Raw genomic sequence first — 18994 nt, 5'->3', positions numbered from 1 at the left:
TTTTTTAATGGTTGCATGGTATTCCATGGTGTATATGTACCACATTTCCTTTATCCAGTCTATCTTTGATGGGCATTTAGGGTGAATCCTTGTCTTTGCTATTGAGAATAGTGCTGCAATGAGCATATACTTTCATGTGTCTTTATAATAGAACAATTTATATTCCTTTGGGTATGTACCCAGTAATGGGACTGCTGGGTCAAGTGGCATTTCTGTCTTTAGGTCTTTGAGGAATTGTCACACTGTCTTCCACAATGGTTGAACTAATTTACACTCTCACCTACAGTGTAATAAACATTCTGTTTTCTCCACAACTTTGCCAACATCTGTAATTTTTTGACTTTTTAATAATAGTGATTCTGACTGGCTTGAGATGGTATCTCATTGTGGTTTAGATTTGCATTTCTCTCATGATCAGTGATGTTGAACTTTTTTTATATGATTGTTGGCTGCATTAATGTCTTCTTTTGAAAAGTGCATGTTCATGTCCTTTGCCCACTTTTTAGTGGGGTTGTTTGTTTTTTCCTGTAAATTTAAACTCGTTACAAATGCTGGATATTAGACCTTTCTTGGATGTATAGTTTGCAAAAATTTTCTCCCATTCTTTAGGTTGCTTGTTTGCTCTGTTGATAGCTTCTTTTACTGTGCAGAAGCTTTTTAGTTTAATTAGATCCCATTTGTCAATTTTTGCTTTTGTTGCAATTGCTTCTGGTGTCTTAGTCATGAAATCTTTGCCTATGCTTATGTCCTGAATGGTATTGCCTAGGTTGTCTTCCAGGGTTTCTATAATTTGGGGTTTTACAATTAAGTCTTTAATCTATCCTGAATTAATGTTTGTATATGGTGTAAGGAAGGGATCCAGTTTTAATCTTCTGCATATGGCTAGCCAGTTATGCCAGCAACATTTATTGAATAGGGAATCCTTTCCCCATTGCTTGTTTTTGTCAGGTTTGTCAATGATCAGATAGTTGTAGGTGTGTGGTCTTATTTCTGGTTTCTCTATTCTGTTCCATTGGTCTATGTGTCTGTTTTTGTGCCAGTACCATGCTGTTTTGGTTACTGTAGCCCTGTAGTATAGTTTGAAGATGGGTAGCATGATACTTCCAGCTTTATTCTTTTTGCTTAGTATTGCTCTGGCTACTCAGGTACTTTTTGTAAATGCCATATGAATTTTAAAACTTTTTTTTTTTTTTTTTTGAGATGGAGTCTCACTCTGTCCCCCAGGCTGGAGTGCACTGGCGTGATCTTGGCTCACTGCAAGCTCTGCCTCCTGGGTTCACGCCATTCTCCTGCCTCAGCCTCCTGAGCAGCTGGGATTACAGGCGCCCGCCACCACGCCCAGCTAATTTTTTTGTGGTTTCAGTAGAGATGGGGTTTTCACTGTGTTAACCAGGATAGTCTCGATCTCCTGACCTCGTGTTCTGCCCATCTTGGTCTCCCAAACTGCTGGGATTACAGGCGTGAGCCACTGCGGTCGGCCCTAAAATAGTTTTTTTTTTTTCTAGTTCTGTGAAAAATCTCAATGATAGTTTACTAGGAATAGCATTGATTCTATAAATTGCTTTGAACAGTATAGCCATTTCAGTAATATTCATTCTTCCTATCCATGAGAATGTAATGTTTTTCTATTTATATGTATCATCTCTGATTTCTTTGAGCAGTGGTTTGTAGTTCTCCTTGTACACTACAAGGAAAGATCTTGTAGGTGATCACCTTCCTAGTTAGCTGTTTTCCTAGATATTTTATTCTTTTTGTGGCAATTGTGAATAGGAGTTTGTTCCTGATTTGGATCTCGGCTTGATTGTTGCTGGTGTGTAAGAATGCTAGTGTTTTTTGCACGTGGATTTTGTATCCTAAGACTTTGCTGAAGTTGTTTATCAGCCTAAGAAGCTTTTGGGCTAAGACAGTGGGTTTTTCTAGATATAGGATCATGTTGTCTGTAAACAGGGATAGTTTGACTTCCTCTCTACCTATTCTTTCTCTTGCCTGATTGCCCTGGCCAGGACTTCCAATACTATGTTGATTAGGAGTGGTGAGAGAAGGCATCCTTGCAGAGAACTTATTTTGTTTGAAGCTGTATCCTCAGCAAGTAGAACAGTGCCTAGCACATGTTAGATGTTCACTAAATATTTGCTGAATGAATAAATGAGAGAATGAATTGGAATCAAGGTGTATTTAACTTCAAAGTCCATGTTCTTAACCACATCTTGCATAACCAGATGCAAATTACAGCTGTCAGATTGTTTCTTAGAAAATGTTTTGATAAGGGGCCAAAGCATCAGGCCAGTCCACAGGGAATGAAGAAAAAGAAATGCTAAAGGGGAACTAGCACTGAAGTGGTTCAATATAAATTTGCTATAAACTAGAAAAGATAAGAAGGGAGGAGGAAAAGAAGGCTCTGGTTCTAAAGCTGAGTGGCTAACTTCCATGGTAGCTTTCACTAGAACCTGGGCCTGGAATCTTTGTTTTCTTTGCTATCCCACAGCTGCTCCTTGTTTTGACTTAGCCACTTTGTTTCCTGGGAAGCAGAACATGGTCAACATATCTTTCTGATGTCCTTTAATTCATTCACTCACCAACTCCACTTCCTCAAATATTTTTCTTATTGGGCACTCTCAGATAATTTGTCCCCAGAGCAATATGGCTTGTGGGACACACAAAATATCTCTTGACTTACTGGTTCTGAGTTGGTAGTTCAGGTGTGTAACTTTACGCCTCTCTATAGATATTTCTCTTTGCAATGGAACTTTGTGTATCTCACATCTAGGAATTCCATCCATAGTCTTTTCTCTTTCTTCACCTCACCTTGACTTATGTTCTTTTGCCACTTAAAACTATCTTTTCTCTTTTTTCTCAGAGGAAGAAATGTTCCATCTCTGTTCAGAAGGTGACATCACCACTGTGCCTTATTATTTCCATTCCCTCCAGAGAGGATTCCCTCTCTTTCTTTTCATGGTATTGGAGATTCAGGATCCATTTTCTATTTTGCCACTTTCTGGCTTTGGGAAGTTGAACGAGTTACTTGCCTTTTTTGAGTCTCACTTTATTATCTTAAAATACCATTTGTCCTCCTAACCTTGCAAGTTTGTAGTGAGTCAGTTACAATGGTGTATATGAATCCACTTTATAAGCTAGAAAACACCATTCAAATGCAAGATGCTATTATTACAACCTAGTGCACAAATAATTCAGATTTCTTCTTAAGATAGATTTCCTTGACTTTGGTAACCCTTGAAATATCCTTACTTCCTTCTTCCTTTTACTGTCAAACCTCTTGAAAGAATAATCTTTATTTTCTATCTATATCTCCTTATTCCTCTGTCTATTAGAATCTGACTTCTATTTCATTCTGGCTAACTGTATTGAACGTGCTGCCTTCAGGATTACTAGAGATTGCCTAATTCCATATTTAATGTATTTTTCTCAGGCCTCACTCTTTTCACTTTCTGTAGTAACTAATATTGTTGACTAAAAATGGCTCGTGACAGCACTTAACACAGAGTAGGTATTCAACAAGTTTTTAGTACATAAATGTTCCTCTTTAGCCTTTTTAGATTAATATACTTTTTCTGTTCATAAAACAAATGTGTGCATCTCTGAGTTTAGTTCTTTCTCTGCTGTTTTCACTCTGTACTTCCTAGGAGGTCTGATTTATTCTAATGCCTTTTAACTCTACATGGATAGATCTCATGTCTACTTTTCCAGGTCTGTCCTCAGCCTTAGTTCTGCCTGTTTAACTCCATATTTTTAGCTGGACGTCTCATTGTTACTTCAAATTCAGCAAGTTTACCATTTATTTCCCCTAAGTCAATCTCTCTTTTTGCCTTTTGTATTTTTGACAGGGATACAAGCACTTAGTCACCCAGACTTGAGACTTTAAAAATGTGTTGACTCCTTTTTCTTTATGTATTATTGCAGTGGTCACTCATTTGTTAATCAAATGTTTATTCAGTATTTGTTACACATAAAATACTATTCTAGATGCTAGGAATATTGACGTGAAACAAAACAGACAAAAATAACGTCACAAGGATCTTATTTTCTAGTCATTTGCATTTATTAATCCATTTGTTCAATAAATATTTATTGAGAGTGATGGTGGTACAATTTTTTATAGGATTGTCAGAGAAGGCTTCTCTGATACAGAGGGATTTGAAGAGAAACCTGAACAAAGCGAGGAAGCAGGCCATGCAAAGTACTGGAAGAAGAACTCCCAGGAAAAGGGAAAAATGTATAGAAAGGCCTTGAAGTGTGAGGATCTTGGCTGTTCAAAGAAAAGTTGGCACCAATAGAGTGATGAGAGTCAAATGGGTGAATAAAAGGGAATTTGGAGACAATATTAGAAAGATAGCTGGTAGCCAGGTTAGGTAGTTCCTCAATAGCATGATGAAGACTCTGGGTTTTTTCTAAGTGAGATAGGAAGCCATTGGAGGATTGGAGAAGCACTATGATATAATTTACGTTTAAAAGATAATCTGATATTAGAAGAATAGACTATAGAAGAGCAGTTGTGGCAGCAGAAACACCAGTTACAAGACTAATATAAAGGTGTTTATATGAGAGATGATGATGGCTTGGACTAGAGTCGTAGCAGCAGAAAATGATACATACTATGAATACACAAATTAGAAAAAAAAAGGAAAGAAAAGTTTTTAGAGTAGATGTCACTTCTTCTGTTAGCATGGCTTTGTGAGTTGGCAAAACTTTTCCTTGGAGGTGTCTTTTCCTTAGATGTTTACAGCCCCATGTAGGGTGCATGATTTATTGAGCAGTGCTGGCTAGTTTTGCAGCCTACTTGCTCCTTCAGCTGGGCACCCTTGTGCAGTGAATAGACTGTATAATGGTACACAACCATTTGGATAGAGGTGAAGGGAGTGCAAATTAACTCTTAAAAAATGTTTTTATTCCCATTATTCTCAAAAGGCTCTTATCACTTCACATGTATTTAATCTCTCCACATAGTCTATAAGGCCACTGAGGACCAGAACTGTTTTATTCTTTGCTTCAGTAGTACCTGACATGGTGTCTGTAGTCTGAGGTTTGTTGATGGTGAATAATTAAACTATTTTATGTCAATCCTTTGCACAGATCATGTTACTAAAGTTTCTGAGGTCTAAAATAGTTCTGCATGTTAATAAAATATAATTATAGCAGCTTATATCCATTGTTAAGAGACATAAACTGTCAAATGTAAAGGCCATTAATGTGACTTATATAAAAGTGGATGTCTTTTTTTCCTGTCATGTAGTATTAGTTGCCATCAGAGAGACTGACTATTTCAATGTACCCAGGTTTATTTTAATAGCTCATACCAACTGCAAGGAAAGTGGTAAAATATTTTATTTTTTTCATATGTCCTTATTTCAATAATGCAGCAGTATCTTAAAATGAGATAGTATGGATGAAGCAAGTCTAGGGACTGCTGCCAAGTCCTACATAGCAGCAGCATGGAAGTAGTTTAGTCAGTTTCACTAAAAGTTTGAAATCTATTGTATTAGAGGCATGTGCAAAAGCTGTGTTAATTGCTAGCTTATTTTCCATATGGTTCTGTTTTAATGAAGCATATTTAATACAGATGGTTGGAAAGTAAGTTGGGCAATGTGTAAACTGACTCTAACTAATTCTTACAGTGCTTTCACTCCAATAATTAACAGTGCCTTCACTCCAATACTTAACAGTGCCTCTGTAAAGTTCCTTCATTCACAGTTTTCATTTTACTTGAAATATGACCTAAGATAACTAAAAACTATTCTTTCTTTAAACGCAATCTCTGAAAAGAACAAGAACAGTCATAGTTCCTAATTGAAGTCAAAACAAATCAAGTCAAAGATACCGCAGCTTGTTTTCTTTTGTATAATATCGTTGAATTCTGTTCATCATTACTATGACTATTCCTGAAGGTGTTTAATTGAGACAATGGGCATTATAAAGGGTTACATATAGGAACTGAAATGACTTTACCAAATGCTGAAGTTGGGTTTGTTCACATGATACTAATTTTACCTCTTCGGGGATATGAAATAGAATAGTCTAGAATATTAATATTTCTTATTTGTACATGTATATTTTATGCATTAAAATTGGACTTACTAGATGTTAACATTAAATTAGAAATGAAATTATGGATAAATTGTCCAGCAATACTGTAAAATCTTATTTCCTTTTTTTCTATGAGACTCAAATACCAATATATAGTCATTGTGTTTGTCTTCAATCTTTTGAGAGTTCAGATATGTTACCTTGCTTAACAATGATGTGCTGATTTCTTCTAAGTATTTTATTTTGGTACATTTTGGTGTACTTACAAATATGTACAATTGTCTTCATATTTGCTCGAGAATAAGGATATTGTCCCTGTTAGACTCGAGGTTGAATTCTGAGAGGAAAAAGGGAAACATGGTTCAAAGGGTTTGTATCAATTTTGCCATTTTTTTCTCACATTGTCACTAAAGTATTCTCTTTGTTATCTGAATAAGACATCTGCTAACTAGTCTGGCCCTTTTTACCTGATTGTTTAAGAAGTCTTAGCTAAATGTTAGGCCTTGGAGGCCCAGGAATCTGCTAAATGCTGCTAAGCTTGAAAGACATAATGTCCTTGGTCTGTTTTGTGTCTCCCACTCTTGGATATCTTTGATAAATGACCCCGATGTAAATGTGGGATAAATCAAGCAGTGGTGTATTCTAAGCAGTGACTGGCCCAAAAGATTACATCTTAATAAACAATGGACTTTTCTCATATTCTAGAGAGGTTGAAGAATACAGTACAAAAATTAAGTTTTCACCTAACTTAGTTATATAAATATGGGGAGTCCTAACACTGAAGAAAAAAATACTTTTTAAAAAACTAGTTTGTGAGAAATCTTCTAGAATAACAATCCTACCTTTTATCTCTCCCTAGTAGTCTTTCCCTAGAGGAGGTTAACATTAGATCAGAAAGTTCTCTGTCCAGATGTATTTGGGGAGTTGTATTGAACATATCCTTTTGCCACAGAAACTAGTCATCTTTAAATGTCAGCTGCAATGTTGAAATTTTATGAGAATGGAAAGGAAGACACATTTTTACTTATTTTAGACTTCCCTTCGGCTGCTGTTGTCTCAAGTTGGAAGGGTTTACAAAGTTTTCTTCAAATATTAATCTCAAATATTCATGGAAAACAAATGCAATCCAGAATTAGACAAAAAGAATAAATGTATCTTCCCTTTAAAAACCTTAATAATTGTAGCACATCAGTCTTAGTCATTTTTTGACCTTTTTCTCAATTTATATTTACCCTGGATACTATTCTTTTGTCTTGTTTATTTTAAGCATGGCTTAATTTTTCACGGGAGCAAGAGCTTAAAAATATCAGAGTAAGAAGAAAACAATTACATTTGTGACAATTGTCAATTACTTGCACATTATTCAAGATAGAATATATTTTCCAATTAATGTTAAAAACAGAATTGTAGAATTACTTTTGAGTTTGATTCACTTTGAGAAATCTAAGAAAAAATTTTAAAATCCATTCTGTCACCTTTTCCCCCCTCATGTAGGGCTGTTCTTAAAGTCAAATAGAGTTGCTGTTTGGAATACTCTCTGACTTTGAACTCTGTGGAAAACTACTTTAAGGTACAGGGAGCCTTATGTTAAGTTAGGCAGCCGGAGATGAGCTATTGCCATGGTGTTGATAGTGAGTATGGGAGGGACTCTGAAAATGAGGTTTAAAATATCAGGTTGCCGCGAGTAGCAGTTTGTGGATAGGAAAAATCCGGCTATATTATTCATCATTATTATCTATATGGCATTGTAATCTAGATGTCAGGTATTTTTCATCATAATTATCTAGAAGTCAGGTATTTGGGGTCAGGTATCTCTTTTGTTTTTGCAGAAACAATGTTTTTATTTTAGGGAAAATAATATATTTTGCATTTAATTTTTTTTATTTTTAAAATTTCTCAGTATAGTTTTCAGGTCTAATCCTTGAACTGTATCTCTTTTGGTTTTGATTTTGTTTTCAAAGAAATAGCAGAGCTTTGTAATAAAATACTGCCCTAAAGAAGAAAGAAATATGATTTTTTTTTACTAGTGTCTGTGGAAAAGCATATAACTGTAATAATATTTTAACTATGGTTTGTATAGACCATACTCATTTAAACTCTATGCAAATCTTTGTTACTTTAGGGCAAACAAGCTACAAAACCATAATGTGTGGTGTAGTGAGCATACACCATAAATTTGATAATCATACTAGTGAATTCATCATATTTTATACAGGAGATTGTTGTAGCATTATGAATAGTAATGTGCAAATGGCATGAAAAAAATGCTGCCACACTCTTGAATCTGTGCCAAGTTGTACTGATTGATAAGTGAAGATATTAAAATAGCAGAAGTTTTACATTGACTTTAATGCATGGAGTTTCCATAATTCCCAATGAATCTGGAATGTTAATATAAATACTCTTTTTGTGAGGCGGCGGGAAACATGCTGCCCAGACTACACATGTTACCCAGCTAGGACTGCCTCTACTGTTCAGAGAAATAGGAGTGGGAGGCTGCCTTAAGTGAAAGTGAAAAAAGGTATTTGTTTAGCTGCATGGCAACACAAATATTTCGCTTAGTGAGACTGACAATGCATCTTATTATGTAAGCGGGTGCCAGCTTATAAAAAATTTCTGTTTAACTTTCCATATTAGTTAAAGGTGCCCATGCTTAACTGTTTGAAGCCTGGCAACCAGGTTCCTTCCCTCTCACTGACCCCTGCTCCCACTTCCTGTTGTTGCCCCTAACTTTTTGTCTGCCACTGTTTTTTGTTTTTTCCCCACAGTAATAGATGAGAGAGCTATGGATATCTGGTGCATTGAATGCTAAGGATATCTGGTCCTTTGAATACTGTTAGGAATATGTGGGGAACTCTGCCATGTTGAAGTCAGCCTCGAGCTAGACATTTGTTACTTCTTCCCATTTCTCTTATTCCTGATGCACTATTCTTAAGGCTAATTGTTATATTCTGCCTTGACAGTAGAAACATTCAATGGTATTGTTTCAAGTTGACAGTTCCCTGTAGCATTACCATTGCCTGAGTACCAGTTGCATGTTCTCAAGATAAAAAATCCTTGATCTTAAATTCTCCAATCTCTTGCAATGCATTCGGATCCTAGGCTGCTTTCCTTTTTATAGTGATAGCAGAAGAAAATGACTTTTAAGTGATATGATTATCATATCACTTAAAAAATTAGTTATTTTATGAATTTCAAAATACCTTTTACTTCAGGAGTACTTGAGATCAAGGTCTCAATGTTTGAATTGCCATGATTCCTGCATTATATGCAATTTCAGTAGTTTTATTAGGATGTGGTACTGTAAGGTGAAGGCAAAACACATTTTTAAATGTCTGTGACTATAATGTCCAACTGAAAGATTCTTACCATTCACAAGCATAGAATGATATACAAGGACCCACCTAGATGAGTAGTCGAGGAAATGTACATTTTTAAAAATAATTTCATCATATTTTTAAAAGCTGTAGCATCAGAAATATTAGAGTTTGTTTAAATATTTCAAAATGTTTTGCCCAATGAGAGAGTGTTGGTTACAGAATGAACTCAGAGAAATGGTTTATAATAGACAAAATACTTTACAATTATATAAACCAAGAGAGTTAAAACTAGGCATCACTTTGCATGAAGAAATTGAAAACAAATTCAAATAGTAATTGTTTTGCACCAATATCTGCATAAGGTTTAAGCAATTGTGTTCCATGGTTATATTTATATTTCTTTTATAAAAATAGTTGGGGCATTCAACTTTTAAAAAATAATATGTATATGCAGGTATGAGAATTAGAAGCCTATTCTAAAACTGATTTTTTTTTTTTTTTCCAAATTAAGTTGCTGGAAGATTGCAGTAAAATATTTTCCTTTTCTTACTTCCCACTGCTGCATTCTGGTTCTTATCCTATTGCATCTCTGTCTGTTTTTAGTATGGATGTTGGTCCTCTTGGAAAAGAGAATCCTCCTAAATCCAGAAGACTATGGCATCATCTGTCATGCAGAAGCCTGAACTGGCTGAGGGGTTGTAAATGCCTGCCCTGCCAAGGACCTTTCTGACTTCTTTACCACCTTATTACACCAATCAAAGTTGTGAATTTTTGCTGAATTAGTGGCATTCTGGCCCTGTGTCTGGGCCTTTCAGAAAGAAAACACAATATGCTGTCCATTGATAGGATGGGCCAGGGGTATGGATGGCTAGGAGGCAATGCAGTTACAGTCTGGATGGAACCCAATGTAAATGTTTTGCCATTAGCATTCTTGTTAATTAGATAGTCATGGTAAGCCTCAAAGTGCCAATATATGAATTTTTTAAAAAAGCACATTTGGATTTTACTGGGCTTTGTATTATTGCTTAGTTTCTTCTCATCAAAAGCAACTCATTTCCTCTCTTCAAGCAGGACAATACTTCTACTTTCCCACCAAGGCTGGCTGGTTAGGGTAGCTAAATTGGTCCAATATGAAAGGACATCAAATTTACATGGGAGGTTCTGACTCTATTCTATGCTTCAGCATGAAAGGTAGAAGGAAGGTATTGTTCTATTGAATACTTCTATCTCCATGTCTTCCATCTTGCCCATCCAATTACTAGTTGACATTTAAAGTATTTGGTAGTGGCTTTATGGGACACTATTGTGATATTTTGTCAAGATTTCATAGTCCCCAAAGTGGAAAAATACTTCTGGTTTCTTGTCAATTACAGTTCTTGGCAGATAATAAGCACCTAATAAATATTTGTTGAATGAATAATTGAGTAAATTTGTGAAAGTATAGGAAATGTTAACAAGAGAAGAATATACAGTTCTTGAAAGATGCTGCTGAGAATGATTTAGTGTTGTGGACACTTAAAGTCCAAATTCTGAGATTAACTGGTAACCTGTTGAAATGAAGACTCCTTAATTTAAATAATTTGGGGCAGATTTTCAGATTTTATTTTTTAGCTGGTACAAATTAGCCATTATTTTTTTTTTCCAAGAATTGTCAGGTAGCGTTCAGTTTTCCAAATCTGGTATTTTAGAAGGCAGTGGAATCCTCTAAAATGTCATACTTGGAAGACTGCCTACAATTCAGAATACATTATTTTTATAGTTCCAGAGAGACTAGAGACTTCTTGGAAAATTCTGTACCTATCTGTTGTTTTATATTTTCTTTGCTAAAGGATAATGCTGGAAGCATGATGCTCACCAGTAGGAAAAATTGGCATTTCAGTCTACAGGAAGCTTGGCAAAAATCTTTTTCTGAACATGTTTTTCTTTCTATTAAAGTTTGATTGTGAATCGTGTGGGTGTAAATGTGAAGGTGTATTTTTCCAGCTGACCACAGTACATGTGACAGGAAGACTATCTCCAGTGCTCTGTTAGCCTACTGTGGTGCTAATGCCTTATGAGGTGAGCACCATGATCATGTTCATTGTACAGAGAGGTAGGCAGCAGAGTAAGTGTATATTCTTTAAAGAGCTACATATTGGGACAAATCCCTTGTGAAGTCATGTGTGCTAAACTTTATGCCGAATATTTAAAATCAAAGGACTATCTAGGATCCCAGATCCCAACAGTGTTCCTCATAACTTTACTCTTTTAACCTAGGAATTGATACACTCAGGAGGCATTTTTTTCTTCAAGATTCTCTTTACTATTATTTTCCTCAATGACGTGCCATTTAGATTGCCAGATAATCTAGAAGTTTGCTGGTATCCCTTATGATTGATCATTTATTCTGCCTGTGTATTCCATGGTGTTCTTTGTGCATATTATTTTTAATTAAAACATAATAATTGTACATATTTATGGGGTACAGAGTGATATTTCAATCTAGGTATACAATGTGTAATGATCAAATCAGGGTAATTAGTATATCCATCACCTCAAACATTTATCATTTTTGTTTTGAGAACATTAAAAATCATATTCTCTTCTAGCTACTTGAAAATACACAGTAAATTGTTAACTATAGCCACCCTTCAATGTTATAGAAAACTAGATTCTCCTATGTAGTATTCTATAGAAATTCCTCTATCTAGCTGTAATTTTGTATCCTTTAACCAACTTCTCCCTGTTTTTCTCCCTGTTACCTTTCCTATCCTCCAGTAGTTACTATTCCACTCTACTGCTATGAAATTAGCTTTTTTTTTTTTAAGCATCTACATAAGAATGAGAATATGCAGTATTTATCTTACTGTGCCTGGCTTATTTCACTAAACAAATAGTTAGATTTTATTTGCTGGTCACAAGGTAACAAAAGTATTTGTAGGGGCCTAGATATTTTTATTTGCTTGCTGAATTAAGCAGATAATTTACATGTCTAGTCTCTCAAATATTCAAACATACTTCCCATTACATGTGGGAGGCTTACTTCAAATTTTATTACTCATTTGCAAAATAAAAATATTGAAAAAAGAATATGTATCTTGGGTATCTTCTGCATATAATGCCCAATACAGACGTATTTGAAGACTTCCATTCTTTATAGATTGTGAATATAATGACTACCAGAGGATTCTAGCATACATTATTTATAGCTCTCAATCTTCTAATATTGAATAACACAATGCATTAAAATATAGAATATTACAAAACAGCTTGCATTTATATTATCCTCTCATCCAAAATTCTATAGATATTTTGGAACTGACATAGAAGCAGTTTGTATTTTCTTGATATATTTCATGTAATTTCTTGTACCTGGAATACTTCTATTGAACATACTTACTTGTAGGAATTTCATCCATCTTTCAAGGCCTAGCTACTTGTAGTCTTCTGTGATCTCGCTTCTATGATCTGAACTCCCATAGCATTTTGTCTCTCTCTTTTTGTTCTTGTCACAATTTATCTTTTTAGTAATTTTTGTGAACAGTCCTTTTACTAACACTAGTTCCTGTTGAAAGTTTTGTGTTTTATTTTTTAAACTTGCAGGGATATTAAGTCTAATCCATCTTACTACATGACCATATATAATGCCCATTGTTCAGGAAGCACTCAGTTTATAATTACTGAGGGAATTAATTAAAAATTCTGCAAATTTCCATATTCCCAATTCTTTTCATAATTTGCCAAATTTGCATTGCTCTTTTTTTTTTTTGAGACGGAGTCTTGCTCTGTCGCCCAGGCTGGAGTGCAGTGGCGCAATCTCGTCTCACTGCAATCTCTGCCTCCCGGGTTCACGCCATTCTCCTGCCTCAGCCTCCGGAGTAGCTGGGATTACAGGCGCCCGCCACCTCGCCCGGCTAGTTTTTTGTACTTTTCTTAGTAGAGACGGGGTTTCACCGTGTTAGCCAGGATGGTCTCGATCTCCTGACCTCGTGATCCGCCCGTCTGGGCCTCCCAAAGTGCTGGGATTACAGGCTTAAGCCACCGCGCCCGGCCGCATTGCTCTTCTTACATTTAGCTTTTCTTATATGTGCTGCTAGCTTTTACTATTTTCATGTTATCCTGAGAGTTAGGCAAAAAGTAGTTTCTTGAATTTGCAGATGAGTTAAATGAAACGTTTTTGAAGAATGTGAAGTGTGTTATTTATCCTGCGACCTGAACAAAATCTGGAGCTTTTGATGGGGGAAAACAAAAAGAAGGAATTGGCACGTCACTCTCATTATCACTGCTCATGCTGCTTCTCTCCCGCTGCCAGTTATGATTTTGGAGAAGTGGGGACCATGACATGTTTCTTTGTATCATCTGTAGCACGATAGTTTGCTCATTGTCAGTGCTCTAAATGTATGCATAAAATGAATGTGTGAATGAATTTGACATAAATGAATATTGTTTTTGGTACCTCAGCCATTCTTTCCTTTAAGGGCTTTCCAGTTTAGTTTCCCCAGGCTTCTTTTGCATTTATGTTCTCCTTCCAGTCCCTCATATAAAACTCTCCTTTCGGTAAAGAATTGGGTGACTATACTCAACCCAAGATATTAATGGCCAAAAAATGTTAGACTTTTGTGGTGTACACATTTAAAAGTGTAGAAGTCGGTTGGGCGCGGTGGCTAATGCCTGTAATCCCAGCACTTTGGAGGCCGAGATGGGCGGATCACCTGAGGTCAGGAGTTTGAGACCAGCTTGGTCAACATGGCGAAATCCTGTCTCCACTAAAAATACAAAAATTAACCAGACATGGTGGCAGGTGCCTGTAATACCAGTTACTTGGGAGGCTGAGGCTGGAGAATCGCTTGAATCGAGCATGCGGAGGTTACAGTGAGCCAAGATCAGGTCACTGCACTCCAGCCTGGGCCACAAAAGCGAAACTCCATCTGAAAAAAAAAAAAAAAAACAGTAGAAGTCTTTTCAGATACAAATTAAAATAAATGAATTAAGTTATATGGGATCCTCATTAATGTTTATAGTGGCCTTTAAGCAGTTTTTATATTACTTAAGGATCCATGAAAATAAATTTTTAGAGATGGGTAGCTAGGCCTCTGTAAATCTTTGCAAGAGTTCTAAGAATTTAGACTTAAAGGGGATGATGGAATGATTATTTGGAGTAGCTGTCTCTGAAGTAAGAGAAGGGACAAAAGTTGTCGAATAAAGAATACTTTTATTCTCATTTGCCTTAAGAATTCCTGGATTCATGTTTTTTGTCCCCCTTTTGGGACTACTAGAAACAATTCAAAGAAGTTTTTGCTGTGCAACTGCTATTAAATGAAGTTTGCAATTGTTTTTATATTTTTCCTCTGAAGTTCCCTCACTGTAATAATTATTGTCCAAAGAAACTCTTATGAATTATGCTGTTTAGTGTTTTCACTATGCAGCATTTGTTCTGGTTTTCTTTTGGGGAACAACCCTTCTTTCACTTTTGGTACCAGTGGTTGAGGTGGAACTGCCTTTATCCTCCCAAGTCATAGGGAGTGGGCATTTCATACTCCTGGCAACAGTGGTTGGTTCGGAAATAAACATGTTATCCAAGCCAGGCCAGTGAGACTCAATCCTGGGATATTTCCTGGAATTATTGGGAAGGAAGCACTGTCTTTCTACTGAGGTTTCTAACCTTGAGCTTCTGATAGTCATCTTTGTCACTGAAAGGGGAGAGCCTGCCTGAGAGAGAGGAGAAAAACCAATTTCCTAATTATACCATTTTAATACCGAGTCCAGGTGTGTTAGAAGGCAGGACTTTTTAATTAAGTGAACCAATAAATTATTTTTGTTTGCCTGTTGGTTTACTTATTTATTTGTTAGAGGTGGAGGTCTCACAGTATTGCCCAGGCTGGTCTGAGGTCATCCAGGCTTAAGTGATCCTCCTGCCTTAGCCTCCTGAGTAGCTGGGACTGCAGGCACATGCCATGGTGCCCAACTGACAAATTGTTTTTTGATTAAGAAAAGCTACTTTGAGTTGTTTTTTTTTATCACTTACACAACTAAGTGTTGTAATGCATACAGCCAAAGTTGCATAACTGCACAACTGTTATGGTGGATGCATATATGGATATACCTGATTTGGAGAAATATTTTAATGTCCATTGTCTCACCTAATATTTGCAATTTATTCTAGTTTACTTTTCATGAGCATAAAGGAGTATGGGTTTTATGATGAAATGTGTTACTGTTTAAACAAGTATAGTTTTAGCTGAAATAATGTTATTAGCATTGTCAAGGAATAAAATGCAAAGAGATTATATAAATAGATAAAATACAGACTTTTAGTTTACATTATTTTGAAAATAGAACAAATTTATTGAATTTCTATATCTAGCTTTCTGTATGTCATTTTTTTTTCTAAATGAAAGAAGTTGAAATGTGCTTATATTTTTGATATTCACTTATTTATAGCAATTAGATATTTTTCTTAGATATACAAGTTCAACAGGAATTGGAGAGAGTGCTTTATCTGCCTACGCTCTGAAGAAATATTCTCTGCTTGTGACATTTTTGTATGTTAATCCTTTTCATTAATGTATAATTGTTAATGGATTTGCTTCAAACTAGAGATCTCACTAGTTTAGAAAACAAAACAAAAATGAATATTGTAGGACAAATTTTGCTGTTCACCTAGAAAACATAATCTGGATTTGAAAGAAAATTTATTCTCCAAATATGACTATGCAAATTCTGCTTGACTTTGTTTAGTCACTTTTAAAGGAGTAATGTTTTTAATTTATATTTCTTGCTCTTTTAGGAGGTCTGCATTTTGTTTGTGTTTTCATATTGAAATATGCATGTAAAGACTAGATTGATAGTTTAGTTCTCTCTCTTAAGCACAGGCTGGACCATTTTGTAGTAAGATTTTATTACTTAAAAATCCCGACATTAAAATAAGATCCTGTTTTTTTAATCCATGAAATTAAAAGATATATATTCTCAATGAAATTTTGTCTTTTTTACCTGGCAAGTCTTAAGTGCCAGGGTCTTAAGTTGGCAGTTTTTTCCCTAGCCCTTATAGATATGTCTCTCAGTTATAAGAGCCTCAGATTTAAGTCCCTTGAGTGTTGATACTTTCATTAGGAAAAGATTGGGGTGCTAACTAGTTTATGAGAGTAAGGGCCTCATTAGAACAATTTTAAAATTAAGTAAAAATTGAAAAGGCCAATTAACCTTTGAAAGTCCACGCAGACAACAGCACATTTGGAATAGCATGCACACTTAGTTATATGGGTGGAGTTTCTCAGAGGTAGTAGATTTGACAGTTTTACTATCAGTCATTGTGTAGAATTTCCACTTTCCTCAAATGACCCCAAATTTGCAACCAAGACCAAATACAATTCAAAATGGATAAAATTCCTCCTAGGAAGAGCCTTCTCTGACACTACCCCTTTCCTGTTCCTTTAACCCTTCTATGTGGTGATTTTTCTTTTTCTTTTTTTTTTTTTCAGTCACTCACTATCTCCCCTACCCTAAATTCTTCATAGGATAGTATCACATAGTAGTCACATGCACCTTTTTTTATCATTTTTGGTTAAAAGTTATGTTAAAACAACAAGAAAAAAGATAAAACCTCTCATACACTTCCACAGTATGTCATCTGTTTTCATTTTTAGCTGCTTATTTCCAGTCCTTGTTCATATCTTTTTTTTTTTTTTTTTTTTTGAGACAGGTTCTCGCTCTGTTGCCCAGGCTGGAGTGCAGTGGCATGATCATGACTCACTGCAGTCTCAACCTCCCAGGCCCAAGTGATCCTCCAATCTCAGCTCCCCCAAGTAGCTGGGATTACAGGTGCACACCACCACGCCTGGCTAATTTTCTTTGTTTTTTTGTAGAGATGAGGTTTTGCTTCATTGCCCAGGCTAGTCTCGAACTCCTGGGCTCAAGCAGTCTTCCCGCCTCGGTCTCCCAAAGTGCCAGTGTTACAAGCATAAGCCATTGTGCCTGCCCCTTTTAAAAACTAATTTAATGTAACTGCAGTTACATCATAGATGTCATTGTGTGTTCTTTGTTTTTTACTTAATGTTAAATAATAAATATTTCCCACCACAAAGAGCTTGTCATGACCTACACAAACACTTAAGGAAGCCCTGGTGTGTCTTACGTTTTTTGGGTCAGAACTGCTATTTGGGCATTATTTTATTATTTTGTTTTTAAAAACTCACTTAAGATTTAAAAACCTTTTAAATTTATTTAGTTTTTGGGCAAATTATAATCATATGTATTTATGGGATACACTGTAATATGATATATGTATGCATGTGAAATGTATACATGTGGAATGGTAGAATCAAACTAACATATCCATCACCTTAAACACTTACCATGTGTTCCTCCTGCCTAATTGTAACTTTGTACCCTTTAACCAACATCTCCCTATTCCTCCCCATTCCCACCCAACCTCTGGTAACCACCTACTGCTTTCTGCTTCTATTGAGTTCAGTTGTTTTAGATTCCACATATAAGGGAGAACATGTGGTTTTTGGTTTTCTATATATTTGGGCCTTATTTTAGACAGTCTTCCTCTTGGCCTTGAGTTATTCTATTTAAAATTAACCTGAAGCTTTTTTCTTTTTTTTTTTTTTTAAGCTGAGGGAAGACATTGTTTCTGTCTTTGATGGCAATGCATCCTAAATTTTACCAATAGCTATACAGTTTTTGGTAGGTTTTATCTTGTATCTATTGCATCTGTTGGGATGCTTATAGAGTTATTCTTTAATCTGTGAATATGGTATTATTGGTAGATTTTCTGAACCATTTAGTATAACCGTGACAAAACCTATTTGTTCTCAGTGGATTTTCATTTACACTATAGAATTAGTTAAAATTTAAAGGATATTTGTAACTGTGTTCATGATTAGTCAGTAATTTTCTCTTCTTCTAGTGTGTCTATTTTATTTTGGAATCAAGGATAGATATTCTAGCCTTATAAAATGCATTCAGAGTCATATATATCTATCTTAGTGTGGAAGGAACTCATGATATTACCTTTCCTAGAGGCATTTGCAATCAATTTAAGTTAAAACTCTTAACTGGGAGGAAAAATATTTTTATGTTTAAAGAATTTTGAAACATAAACATAACTGTTTCCCTCCAGCCCTCTGCCCTTTTTTTTTTTTTTTTTTGGTTAGGGGACTGCAAGAAGAAAGTTGGGGATAGAGAAAATGTTGGTAAAGAATGGAGGTTGTCGCCATAAGCCTCTGTCATAGCAATGCAATTATTTTGGTGATCATCTTTGACTACTTTTTGGCAGGCCTATGGTTTAATCCATTGGAATTAAGAAGATAGCAAGTTGATGGCATTGGTTAGGGAAGATATTATCAAAGAAGGTGTTAAATGAACAGAGAAGAAGGCTCTTGCACCAAAGTTAAAGGTGATCTGAGACTTAAATACTTTAGTCTGTTTATGTACCAAATGTCCTTTATAAAGGCAAAAGGGTAGGACTTCTCCTTCAGGTCCCACAATTACCCCACTGGTTGCAGTGAGCCATTTATGACATCATTCTTCTTCTGAGCCTTTCCTTGGGGTTAGTTTTTTTTTTTTTTTTTGGAGACGGAGTCTAGCTCTGTCGCCCAGGCTGGAGTGCAGTGGCGCAATCTCGGCTCACTGCAAGCTCCGCCTCCCGG

General features: G+C 35.7%; 1 protein-coding gene across 1 annotated transcript in view; it reads left to right on the top strand.

The window, feature by feature from the left end:
• The window catches only part of SOX6 (SRY (sex determining region Y)-box 6), a 535498-nt gene that overhangs the window by 49941 nt on the left and 466563 nt on the right, over positions 1-18994 (top strand). The gene's annotated exons all lie outside the window — the stretch shown is intronic.

The sequence above is a fragment of the Colobus angolensis genome, unplaced genomic scaffold, assembly GCF_000951035.1.
Source record: "Colobus angolensis palliatus isolate OR3802 unplaced genomic scaffold, Cang.pa_1.0 Scaffold412, whole genome shotgun sequence".
Taxonomy (NCBI): Eukaryota; Metazoa; Chordata; class Mammalia; order Primates; family Cercopithecidae; genus Colobus; species Colobus angolensis.
The sequence above is the reverse complement of the archived record's forward strand: the minus strand, read 5'-3'. Positions and strand labels throughout refer to the sequence as shown.